General features: G+C 38.4%; 1 long non-coding RNA gene across 4 annotated transcripts in view; it reads right to left on the bottom strand.

Annotated features, from left to right (window-relative positions):
- Window positions 1-14,266, bottom strand: part of LOC131514618 (uncharacterized) — a 197,480-nt gene that overhangs the window by 69,479 nt on the left and 113,735 nt on the right. The window lies entirely within an intron of this gene.

Here is a 14,266-nt window from a genome sequence, read left to right as displayed (position 1 = left end):
ATTCTATCAGAGTTTCTCTTTTTTTTTTTTTTTTTCTATCAGAGTTTCAATAAGAAATGTATACAGTGTGGCTGTCATCGAACATGTGATGCACTGTATCCCCCTCCCCCCGAGAAAAGTGTGCCACCCGCTATCAGCATGTACAGACTGACATCACCACCACCCACCACCTACCGGGAGAGATGCTAACACCAGCTGCCATGCACCTGCTGACCAGCATGGCAGGGAAAAAAATACAGTTGCATAGATAAGCTAGAGGCAGCCTTTCCCTTAGACCAGTTGGGTCATTTGAGGTACGAACAACTGGGTTGTTCCCAGTCAGTCCAGAGCATTGTCAAGCTGGCACAAAATCCAGCCCTACTTTGCCGCTGAGGTCTCCTACTTAACAGTGGAAAGTGAAAATGCAGTGGGTAGGGTCTCAGCTTCAGGAGAAGTCAGGCCCAGGTTCAAATCCCAACTCTCAGTGAGTGGTAGTTATGAGAAATAAGCAATACGGTACACTTATAAAAATGCCTACCAAATAATTGGTCTCTAATTGCAAGTTCTCTCACATCTAGATTTTAGCTGGTTAACTGAGACCACAAACTGAAGGTAGCTTTTTTAAAAATTGTTTTTAATGTTTTTTTTGAGACAGAAAATGTGGGGGAGGGGCAGAGTAGCTGAAGCAGGGTCCACGCTGCCAGAAGAGAGTCTGATATGGGGGGCTTAAACTCACAAACTGAGATCAGGACCTGAGCCAAAGACGCTTAACCGACTGAGCTACTGAGGCACCCCTGCGGGTAGCTTTCTTAAGCCTTAAACATTAGAAGTAGATGAGGTTGGCTCCTTCCCAAATCTCAGGTATCTCCCCTATTAGATGTCACCTTCTCCTGTCCAGTGTTCTGCCCCTCCACTCTGTCTTACACTGATCTATGGTGTTTTGAAAACAAAGCTGCACACATTGCACAGGTAGTCTAACTGCCTCATCACAGGGCCTTGCTACACACACCATAGAGCATTTGTGGCTTTTGTGAAATAGTCACATTTACCATGTTTCATGTGTACACACCTGGAATAGTGTAAAATTTGGCAATTACTGTGTCCTAATACTCCCACTAGAACTTCGGCAATTACACACAAATGGTGCTGCTCGCTGGAAAGATTAAATTTCACCTAAAAAAGCCTGTCACCAGTCTGTGTATTATACACAGTTTGACCAGCCTTGGGGAGTTCCCTGGGACAGACCACATAGCCATTGACCAGAAAGGCTACAAAGACTCAAAGGTGCATGAAAGACAGGATTGAAAGCTGTGAGGGGCCCAAAAAAAAATCAGAGATCAGACTGGAATGCAATAGTCAGGCCAGTGGGATGAGGGCTGAGGCCAATGAATACGGAATATTTAGCCATAGTCTCCATCCATTCATTCTAGGGGGCAGGGGTGCCAAGAAAAAAAGTCTTGCCCTCAAGAAGTTGACCCTCCAGATGGAGAAGACAGAGGATAAATTATTTTGCTGAGTCCCCGGTGCCCCCCAGCCCTAAGCACTCTGTCCTCAAGCAACCTTACAAGCCATTAGCTACCCTTACCCCCATTCGACAAAGGCCTAAGTTCCCCAGCCAGGAAGTGAACAGGCAGGGCAGTAACCCTGGCAGCTGGACCCTGGAGTCTGTACTCTTACCCGCTATTGTGGTACTAAGATCATAAACAAGAGGGTTCTTGTTCAAGATCGTGACATAGGAGGGTCCTGAACTTACCTCCTCCCACAGATGCACTGAATCTACAGCTACATACAGAATAATGTCCTCTAAAAGAAACACAAGTAGATAAGTCCTATGAATTGGGAAAATGAGAAAAAAAAAAAACACATTGAAACAGGAGAGGCTGAGACACAATCTTACTTTGACCACCCCCCACACCCAGCACAGCCACCCAGGGGGAACTCACAACTCAGAGATTCTTCCTGAGGAGTGAAGGGTCTGGACCCCACATCTGGCACCCCAACTTTTAAGATCTGTACCTAAGAGACGAGCCCCCAAAGCATCTAGCTTTGACAGCCAATGGTGTTTGTGACCATGAGACCCAGAGGCTAGAGCAAAATGAGAAGTACTTTTGTTTTCTGTAGTCTACTCACAGTTTTAATTTGAAAGATGAAAAGTCCATGAGAATAGAGAAAATTCTAAGAGTTTTAAGATCTCTCGGCAACTTTCAAATGTACAGCACAGTGCTATTAACTATAGTCACCATGTTGGACATGACATCCCCAAAACTTTTGGAAGTTTATGCCTTGTGACGGCTTCACCCATTTCACACACCCAAGAAACAGTTCTTAAAGGGCTCATGCAGAATGCTCTGGCCACCCCCAGAGCTCGGCGGCGAGGAAGCCAACTGAAAAGTGCCCAGTCTTCCTGTGAAAAACACCTGTGTGCTTATCTTAAAGATTTGTCCTGAGGGAGGGACAGGCTTCTAACTTAACACACACATAGCAGCCTACTGAACTACTCTGAAGACCACAGAGGCCAGTGGGAGCCATTTTCACACTCTGCTTCTGCCTCCCTCCGTGTCACCAGTATTTCCTGGAAAGGCATTCATTCACACATCTGGTGCCGTGGATTTTGCAGCTGCTGTCTAAGGGCAACCCTTGATCACACTGGGCTCTGGTGGCCTGGGGGACTTACATTTGTGAGTCTCACAGGACTGCAACAAATGGAGAAACAGTTCTTAAGTGGCTCCCTCCTCTCCAGGGCACAACACAGAGACAGCAGTCTGAAATGCACCTCCAATATTTCTGTGAAAGAGGCCTATTAGCTTATCTTCATCACTGTGGCCTAAGGGGCAAACTTCTCATTAAAACACATCTAAGGGCAAACTACAATCCCCTCTGGAGACCAGGGAGGCTGGCAGGTGTCATCATCTTCCTGCCTCTGTCCTGCCCCATATCATCAGAGTTTCCAGCATTTGTGGCCATACCACATCTCTTGATAGCCTGGATTTCGTGGCCAGAGGTACTTGTGTTCACAGGGCTTGTGTTCTTGTGTTAATGGTGGTAAACAAAGAAACAGTTCTTAACTGGCTATTATCCCAAAGATCGGCACAGAGGGAGCACACAGAAATGTCCATTTCCAGTCTTCCCCTGAAAGAGGAATAATGGCATATTTTAAAAGCTGCTGTCTGAGTGTCTGGCTTCCAATCAGCCTGAATCTAGGTGCTGACTGAGATACTCTCCTTTAGGGCACTGAGAGATCTTGGTACACCCTCACCTACTGGAAGCCACCAAGACTATAGTAGGCTGCTTAGACAATCACAAAGGCTTGGCAGAAAATCAAGAGCTAGGGCAGGGTTGAACAATAGGTTTCAATAATAAGGTAACATGAGGTCACCCCTTCAAGAATGGGAGAAGTGGTTATTTTAAATAATAGATAAAAACCCAACACAGAGTCAAAGAAAATGAAGAAACAGGAATACCTACCAAACAAAAGGTTAAGACAAAACCTTAGAAAAAGCCCTCCATGAAACAGAGGTAAGTAATGTACCTGATAAAAAGTTCAAAGTAACTGTCATAAAGATGCTCACCATGCTTGAGAGATGAATGGATGAACACAGTAAGAACTTCAACAAAGAGAAAATATAAAAAAGTACCAAACAGAAGTCACAGAACTGAAAAATACAATAACTGCACTAAAAAAAAACACACATACTACATTGTTTAATAGCAGACTAGATAAAGCAAAAGAAAGAATCAGTGGACTTGAAGACAGGGCAGTGGAACTCATCCAATCAGAGCAGCAAAAAGAAAAAAGAATGAGAAAGCTTAAAGAACTTATGGGACAAGACCAAAGAGACCAACATTCACATTATAGGGTCCCAGAAGAAGAGAGAAAAGGGGGCAGAACATTTATTTGAACAAATAATGGCCGAACACTTCCCCAACCTGGGAAAGGAAACTGACAGCAAGATCCAGGAAGCCCAGAAAGTTCAAAAACATATGTACCCAAAGAGATCCACACCAAGACACATAATTAAAGTGTTAAAGACAAGGAGAGAATATTTAAAGCAAAGAGAGAAAAACAACTTGTCAAACAAGGGAACTCTATAAGACTATGAGTATATTCTTCAGCAGAAATTTTGCAGGCCAGAAAGGAGCAAGATAATATGTTCAAAGTGCTGAAAGGAAGTGTCAACTAAGAGTACTCTATCAAGCAAAGTTGTCCTTCAGAATTGAAGGAGATATAGTTTTCCAGACAAGCAAAAGCTGTAGAGTTCATCACTACTAGAAATGCCTTCTAAGAAATGCTGAAAGGAAAGGAAAAGGTGCTAATTAGTGAGAGCAATACATATGAAAGTATAAATCTCACTGGCAAAAGTAAATATATTATACAATTCAGAATAATCTAATGTAAAAATGGTGAGTTAATTTATAAAACTAGTATGAAGGTTAAAAGACAAAAGTAATAAAAATAACCATAACTACAAAAAATATTAATGGCTACACAAGATAAATGTAATATGTGACATCAAAAGCAAATTGTGGAGTCAGAGGGAAGTAAAAAACTGTAGAGCTTTAGAATGTGTTTGAACTTAGTCATCATCAACTTAAAATACTGTTATAAGTTGTTTTATGTAAGCCTCATGGTAATCACAACTCAAAAACACATAGTAGTACACAAAAGAGAAAGAGAAAGAAATTTAAGCATACCACTAGAGAAAATCATCAAGTCACCAAGGAAGAGAACAAGAAAAGAATAAAGGATTTTCAAAACAACCATAAAACAATTAACACAATGGAATAAGTACATACCTGTTGCTCTACTTTAAATGTAAATGGACTAAATTCTCCAGTCAAAAGACACAGAGTGACTGAATGGATAAAATTACAAGACCCATCTAGAATTCCAGTCTGATGGTGATGTAGGCAGACACTGAACTCACTTCCTCCATGCAACACAACAAATTATACCTATTTATAGAACAATTCCTCCTGAAGAAGAACTAGGGCCAACTGAACAGCTTCTGCACAACAAAATATGGCAAAAGAGAACAGCAAGAGATGGTAGCAAAGGACCCCTCCACTGCTGCAAACAGTAGTGGGGAGGGATGGTACTGAGGGACTGGGAGCAGATCTATCTGTCCATGGGCACAAAACAAACAAACAAACAAACAAACAAACAAACAAACCTGCAATTTAAAAGAATAGCTATCATATAAAAGAACCAGCCCTAGAATTCTGCCAAACAGCAAGAGAGCTTCTGGAACCATCTCTAGGTGAAAGGAACTGCTAGACATAGTCTACACTCTCCCTCCACCTTCAAAGCACAGAGCAGGGTACAGCCCAGGCAACCTAACAAGCCTGCCTGTCAGTGAGCCCTGGGCTTCTAGCCCACATCAGCCTACTCATTCCACCAAGGTGGCCACAGGGCCTGGAAACCCCTGGTTAGCAATCATTATAGCAACAGCTTTTGTACCAAGGTGCAAAGCAAAGCACTCTGGAACACTCCAGGCCTACACCAGTTGGGCTTCAGACAGCTTTCCAGGGTACCTCCAATGCAGAGAGCTCCAGTACCTTCTGACTTCCATCTGCTTCAAATCTTGCTACATCACCAGGGTGCTCCCTGCATGAAGGACCCTGGAAATTCCCCGCCTGTGCCTACCCCACCTGTGCCTGTTCCAGCCACCCCACCAGAGCAATCTCTGTTCAGAGACAATCCCACTCATGTCAGCCTTGGCTCCAGTCACCTGGCCAAGGCATCCACTGTGCTGAGCACCCAAGACACCCCAGCTTGCACCCACTTGGCTTCAGCTCTCCTGCCTGGGCATATTGGCCCAGGGACCACTCTGGACCATGCCTACTTTAGCTTCAGCTATCCTGTCAGGTTGCCCCCTGCATGGAATACCCTAGCCTATACCCCACCTTGGCTTCATGGAGGATCATCAAGCCTATACCCCACCTTAGCTACAGCCACTGCTCCAGGGCATCTTCTGTGCAAAGAATCCTGGAAACCTCAGTTTAAACCCACTTTAGCTTCAGCTATCCTGTCAAGGTGCCCTCTGTTCACAGAGCCCTGGGACCCTCAGCTTGCCCCCATTTCGACTTCAGCTGTCCTGCCAGGTTCCTACAGCACAGAGAGCCCTAAGACCCCTGGCCCACACCGTCCATAGCTCCAGAAAGCCAGCAAAAGTCACCAAGCACACAGTCTATATAGGGGATGACCATACATAAGACCATTCCTTCAAGTTTAGGAGAAGCAGCTGTTCTGCTAATCTATAGAAACAAAAAGAGAAAGTCAAGCAACATGGAGAGACAGGGGAATATGCTCCAAAAGAAAGAACAAGACAAAAACCTCAGAAAAAGAACTAAATGGAATGGAGATAAGCAATATGCTTGATAAAGAATATAAAGTAATGATTGTAAAGATGCTTACTGGGCTGGAGGAAAGACTGGCAGAGATCAGAAAATACAAAAAAAGAACGAATCAGAGTTGAAGAATACAGTAGCTGAAATTTAAAACAAAATTTAGGGCAGCTGGGTGGCTCAGTCAGTTAAGTGTCTGACTTCAGCTCAGGTCATGATCTCATGGCTTGTGAGTTCTAGCCCCGCAAGCCCAGAACCTGCTTCATGTTCTGTGTCTCCCTCTCTCTCTGCCCCTCCCCTGTCCATGCTCCCTCTCTCTCTCTCTCTATTAAAAATAAATAAACATTAAAAATTTTTAAAACAAAATTTAATCAACAGATTAGCTGATGCAGAAGAACATATCAGTGGGATCTGGAAGAGAGGGTAATGAAAAGCACCTAAGCTTAACAGCAAAAAGAGAAAAGAATTTTAAAAAATAATGTCTATACTACCCAAAGCAATCTACACATTCAATCCAATGCCTATCAAAATAACATCAGCAGTCTTCACAGAACTAGAGCAAACAATTCTAAAATTTGAATGGAACCACAAAAGACCCTGAATAGCCAAAGTAATGTTGAAAAAGCAAAACAAAGCTGAAGGCATCACAATTCTGGAGTTTAAGCTGTATTGCAAAACTGTACTCATCAAGACAGTATGGTACCAGCACAAAAACATACACATAGATCAATGTAACAGAATAGAGGACCCAGAAATGGACCTATAACTGTGTAGTCAACTCCTATTCAACAAAACAGGAAAGAATATCCAATGGAAAAAAGATAGTCTCTTCAGCAAATGGTATTGGGAAAACTGAACACAAACATGTAGAAGAATGAAACTGGACCACTTTCTTACACCATACACAAAAATAAATTAAAAAATGGATGAAAGACCTAAATGTGAGATAGGAAGCCATAAAAATCCTAGAAGAGAACACAGGCAGCAACCTCTTTGACCTCAGCCATAGCAACTTCTTTATAGACATATCTCCAGAAGCAAGGGAAACAAAAACAAAAATGAACTATTGGGATGTTATCAAGATAAAAAGCTTCTGCACAACAAGAGAAACATTCAAAAAACTAAGAGGCAACTGATGGAATAGGAGAAGATATTTTCAAATGATATGTTGGATAAAGGACTAGTAACAAAATCTGTAAAGAACTTATCAAACTCAACACCCAAAAAATAATACAGTCAAGAAATGGGCAGAAGACATGAACAGACATTTCTCCAAAGAAGACAAACAAATGGCTAACAGATGCAAGAAAAAATATTCAACATCACTCATAATACAAATACAAATCAAATTCATAATGAGATACCACCTCACACCTGTCAGAATGGCTAAAATTAACCACTCAGGAAACAATAGATGTTGGTGAAGATGTGGAGAGAGAGGAACCCTCTTACAATGCTCCTGGGGATGCAAACCGGTGCAGACACTCTGGAAAATAGTGTGGAGGTTTCTCAGAAAGTTAAAGATAGAACTATATTATAACCCAGCAATTGCACTACTAGGTATTTACCCAAAGAATGCACAAATACTGATTCAAAGGGGCACATGCACCCCAATGTTTATAGCAGCACTATCAACAATAGCCAAATTATGGACAGAACCCACATGTCCATCAACTGATGAATGGATAAAGAAAAAGTGGTATATTTATACAATGGAATATTACTTAGCCATCAAAAAGAATGAAATCTTGCCATTTGCAACAATGTGGATGGAACTAGACTATATTATGCCAAGTGAAATTAGTCAAAGACATACCATTTCATTCATATGTGGATTTAAGAAACAAAATAGATGAACATAGGAGAAGGGAAGGAAAAATAAGATAAAAACAGGGAGGAAAACCATAAGAGACTCTTAACTGTAGAGAACAAACAGTGTTGCTGGAGGGAAGATGGATGGGGGGACGGGCTAAATGGGTGAAAGGCATTAAGGAGGGCACTTGTGATGAGCACTGGGTATTATATGTAAGTGATGATTCACTAAATTCTACTCCTAAAACCAATATAACACTATAAGTTAACTAACTTGAGTTTAAATAAAATCTTGGAAGAAAAAAATGAGGACAGGTAAAAGGATCTTTTGGACAACATCAAGGAAATAAACTTTGACACTATAGGAGTCCCAGAAGGAGAAGAGAGAAAAAAGGGGCAGAAAACTTATTTGAAGAAATAATAGCTGAAAACCTTCCTAACCTATGAGAAAAAAAATAGACATTCAGGTTCAAGAAGCATAGAAAGTTCTGAACAAGATAAAGCCAAGGAAGTCCACACCATAACACATTATCTTTAATCTTTAATATTTTGTTAAGAGAGAATTTTAAAAGCAGCAAGAGAGAAGCAAAAAATTATATACAAGAGAAACCCTATAAAATTATTAGCTGATTTTTCAGCAGAAACTTTGCAGGCCACAAGGAAGTAGCATGATATATTCAAAGTACTGAAAGGAAAAAACCTACAACCAAGAATACTCTACCCAGCAAGGTTATCATGGATAACTGAAGGAAAGCTAAAGAGTTTCCCCAGACACACAAAAGTTAAAGGAGTTTATACCACTATACCACTAAACCAGCCTTATAGGAAATGTTAAAGGGACTTTAAGTGAAAAAGAAGTGGCCATAATTAGATGTAAGAAAATTATGAATAAAATGATATAAAATATGACAGCATATACATAAAACATGGAGGGAGTAAAACATTTTTTTAACATTTGTTTGAACTTAAGTGATAATCAACTTAATACAGACTCCTATATAGTTAATATGTTATATATGAACTTCATGGTAATCAAAAACCCAAAACCTATCAAAGAATACACAAAAATTAAAGAGAAAGAAAGCCAAATATAACACTACAGAAACTTATCAATTACAAGAAAGAGAGGGGCGCCTGGGTGGCTCAGTTGGTTAAGAGTCCGACTCTTGGTTTCGTTCGGCTCAAGTCATGATCTCATGGTGTGTGAGTTCAAGCCCCACATCGGGCTCCGTGCTGACAGCGTGGAGCCTGCTTGGGATTCTCTCTCTCTCCCTCTCTCTCTCTGCCCCTCCCCCACTCACTCTCTCTGTCTCTCAAAAATAAATAAATAAAACTTAAAAAATTAAAAGAAATTGCAAAGAAAGGGAGCAAGAGAAGAAGAAAAGAACAGAGTAGAACCAACAAAAGCAACTAGAAAACAATTAACAAAATGGCAGTAAGTACATACCTATCAATAATTACTTTAAATGTAAATAGCCTACATGCTCCAATTAAAAGACACAGGGTGGTGAAATGAGTAAAACAAAACAAAACAACAACAACAAAAACCCCAACCATTTATATTCTGCCTATAAGAGATTCACCTCAGACCTAAATACACAAATAGACTGAAAGTGAAGGGATAAAAAAAAAAAACCAAAAAACAAAAATCAAACAAAAAAAAAACATTTACCACACAAATGGAAGTGGGGAAAAAAAAAGCTGGAGTAGAAATACTTACACCAGACAAAACAAACTTTAAAACAAGACTCTAACAAGAGACAACAAAAGGGCATTATATGAGGATAAAGGGATCAATCCAACAAGAGGATATAACAATTGTAATACTCTATGTACCCAACACTGGAGCATCTAATACATAAAGCAAATATTAATGGACATAAAGAAATTTGTGATAATACAGTAATAGTAGGGGATACCCTACTTACATCAGTAGATAGATCAGCCAGGCAGAAAAATCAATAAGAAAACAGTATCTTTGAATGACACATTAGACCAGATGGACCTAACAGATACATACAGAACATTCCATCCAAAAACAATGGAATACACCTTCTTTTAAAGTGCACATGGAACATTTTCCAGAATAGATTAGGCCACAAAACAAGTCTCAATAAATTTAAGAATTCATTCTTAAGAATTTAAGACTGAAATCATACTGCACATCTTTTCTAACCACAAGGGTAAGAAACTAGAAATCAATCACAAGAAAAAAAACTGAAAAAAACACAAACATGTGTAGGCTAAATAACATGATACTAAACAGACAATGGGTCAGTGAAGAAATCAAATAAGAAATTTAAAAATACATAGAGGAAATGAAAATGAAAACACCATGGTCCAAAATCTTTGGGGCATAATGAAAGCAGTTCTAAGAGGTAAATACATAGTGATATAGACCTACCTCAAGAAACAAGTAAAAGCTCAAATAAAGAATCTAACCTTGGGGCACCTGGCTGCCTCATTCAGTAGAGCAAGTGGCTCTTGATCTTGAGGTTGTGAGTTTGCACCCTATGTTGAGTGTAGAGATTACTTAAAAACAAAATATTAACAACAAAAAAAGATTATCAAGAATCTAACCTTATACCTAAAGGAACTAGAAAAAGAACAAATACAGCCCAAGGTGAGTAGAAGAAGGAAATTATAAATCAGAGCAGAAGTAAACAAAGTAAAGATTAAAAAACACAATAGAAAAAAATGAAAGAGCTGGTCCTTTGAAAAGATAAAATTAATAAACACTTAGCCAGAATCATGAAGAAAAAAAGAGAAAGGACCCAAAACAATGAAATCAGAAATGAAAAAGAATTAACAATGGACACCATGGAAATACAAAGGATTGTAAGAGAATATCATGAAAAATTATATGGCAACAAATTGGACAACTTAGACGAAATGGATAAATTCCTAGAAATATACAATCTTCCAAAACTGATTCAAGAAGAAATAGATAATTGGAAGAGACTGGTCACTAGCAACAGAACTGAATCGTTAATTAAAACACTACCAAAAAATAAAAGTCCAGGACCACAGGGATTCAAAGGTGAATTCTGCCAAACATTTAAAGCTGAGTTAATAACTGTTCTCCTCACACTATTCCAAAAAACAGAAGTGGAAGAAAAGCTTCCGAATACATTCTATGAGGCCAGCTTTACCCTGATACCAAAACAAGACAAAGATACCACACACACACACACACACACACACACACACACACACACAATTATAGGCCAATATCCTGATGAACACAGATGCAAAAAATACTCAAAATATTAGCAAACTGTATTCAAAAATACATTAAAAGAATCATTTACCACAAATGGGATTTATTCTAGGGATGCAAAGATGGTTCAATATTTGCAAATCAATCAACATGTTATACCACATAAATAAAATGAAGGATAAAAATCATATGACCGTTTCAATAGATACAGAAAAATCATGTGACAAAATTCAACATCTATTCATCATAAAAACTCTCACAAGTGGGTTTAGAGGTAACACACTTCAACATAATAAGGGTCATACATAAAAAAGCCCCACAGTTAATATACTCAGTAGTGAAAAACTTAGAACTTTCTCTCTAAGATCAGGAACAAAACAAGGATATCCACTTTCAAACTTTTATTCAAAATATAGTACTGGCAGTCCTAGCCACAGAAATAAGACCAAAAAAAGGCATCCAAATGGTTAAGGAATAAATTAAACTGTCGCTATTTGCAGATGACATGATACTATACACAGAAAAAAAAAAGACTCCACCAAAAAACTATTTGAATAAATGAATTCAGTGAAGTTGTAGGATACAAAATTAATACCCAGAAATCAGTAGTATTCCTATATACCAATAGTGCAAAAGCAGAAAAAGAAATTAAGAAAACAATTCCATTTACAATTGCACTAAAAAGAATAAAAACCTAGAAATAAACTTAATCAAGGAGGTGAAAGACCTATACTCTGAAAACTATAAAACACTGATAAAAAATTAAAGACACAAATGGAAAGATCCTCCATGCTCATGTATTGGAAGAATATTGTTAAAATGTCCATACTCCCCAAAGAAACTACAGATTCAATACAATCCCTGTCAAAATACTAATGGCATTCTTCACAGAATTAAAATAAATAATGCAAAAGTTTGTATACAAGCACAAAAGACCCTGAATAGCCAAAGCAATCTTGAGCAAGAAGATCAGCTGGAGGCATCACAATCCCAGATTTCAAGACATACTACAAAGATACAGTAATCAAAACAGAATAGCACTGGCACAAAAACAGATACACATAAACCCATAGAACAGAATAGACAGCCCAGCAATAAATCTATGCTTATATAGCCAAGTAATCTATGAGAAAGGAGGAAAAAATATACAATGGGGAAAAGATAGTCTTTTCAATAAATGGTCCTGGGGAAAACTGGACAGCTACATATAAAAGAATGAAACTGGACCACTTTCTCACACCATACACAAAAATAAACTCAAAATGGTTTACAGACCTAAATGTGAGACCTGAAGTCATAAAAATCCTTTAGAAGAATACAGGAAGTAATGTCACTGACATTGGCCTTAGCAACGTTTTCTAGATGTCTCCTTTGGCATGGGAAACAAAACCAAAAAATAAAGGGACTATGTCAAAATAAGTTCTTGCACAGTGAAGGAAACCATCAACAAAGCAAAAAGGCAACCTACTGAATGGAAGAAGACAATTACAAATGATATATCAGATAAGAGGTTAATATCAAAAATACATAAAGAATTTCTACAACTCAACAACCCCCAAATAATCTGATTAAAAAATGGGCAGAGGACCTGGATATTTTTCCAAAGAAGACATACAGATGGCCAACAGACACATGAAGAGATGTTCAACATCACTCATCATCAGGGAAATGCAAATCAAAACTGCGATGAGATATCACGTTACACCTATCAGAATGTCTAAATCCAAAAGACAAGAAATAACAAGTGTTAGTGAGGATGTGAAGAAAAAGGAACTCTAATACACTGTTGGTGGAAATTAATTTCCACTCATTGTGGAAAACAGTATGAGATTTCTTCAAAAAATTAAAAATAGAAATATCCTATGATTCAATAATTCCCCTACTGGGTTATTTACCCAAAGAAAATGAAAACATCAATCAGAAAAGATATATGCAACCCTATGTTTATTATAGCATTATTTACAGTAACCAAGATATGAAAGAAACGTTAAGTGTCCATCAATAGATGAAGGGATAGGGAAGATGTGGTATATACATACAATGGAATATTACACAGTCATAAGAAAGGATGAGGTATTTTCATTTTAGACAATATGATGAACCTGGAGGATATTATACTAAGTGAAATGTCAGAATGGCAAAGGCAAATACTGTATAATGTCACTTCATGTATAATCTACTAAACAAACAAAAAATCGGAATCAGACTTATATAGAAAACGAATTGATGGTTGTCAGAGGAAAGGTAGGTAGGAGGATGGGCAGAATGAAGGGAAGATGGAGATACAGGCTTCTACTTATGGAATCATAAGTCATGAGAATAAAAAGGCACAACATAGGTAATATAATCAATGATACTGTAATAGTATTGTATTGTGACAGATGGTAATCTGCACTCGTGATGAGCATAGCATAATATATAAAAAAGTCGAATCACTATTTTGTACAGGTGAAACTAATGTAACATCGTTACATGTTACATGTAACACTCAAATAAAAAGTTTTTTAAAACCCCACCTATCTGCTGCCTACAAGAGATTCACTTCAGAGAGAAGGACACACACAGACTGGAAGTAAAAGAATGAGAAAAGATATTCCATGCAAATGAAACCAAAAGAAATTTGGGGTAGCTATACTTATATCAGACAAAATAGACTTGAAGACAAAAACTGTAATGAGACAAAGAAGGTAATTAGGTAATGATAAAGGTGTCAATATAATAAGAGGATATAATATTCAATATTTATGTACCCAAACATAAGAGTGCCTAAATATATAAAGCAAAGATTAGCAGACCTAAAGGCAGAAATAAACATTAATCATAGAAGACTTTATTTTTTTTAATATGAAATTTATTGGCAAATTGGTTTCCACACAACACCCAGTGCTCATCCCAACAGGTGCCCTCCTC

This window comes from Neofelis nebulosa, chromosome 6 (genome assembly GCF_028018385.1).
Source record: "Neofelis nebulosa isolate mNeoNeb1 chromosome 6, mNeoNeb1.pri, whole genome shotgun sequence".
NCBI classification, from domain to species: domain Eukaryota; kingdom Metazoa; phylum Chordata; class Mammalia; order Carnivora; family Felidae; genus Neofelis; species Neofelis nebulosa.
This window is presented reverse-complemented; position numbering and strand designations above follow the sequence as displayed.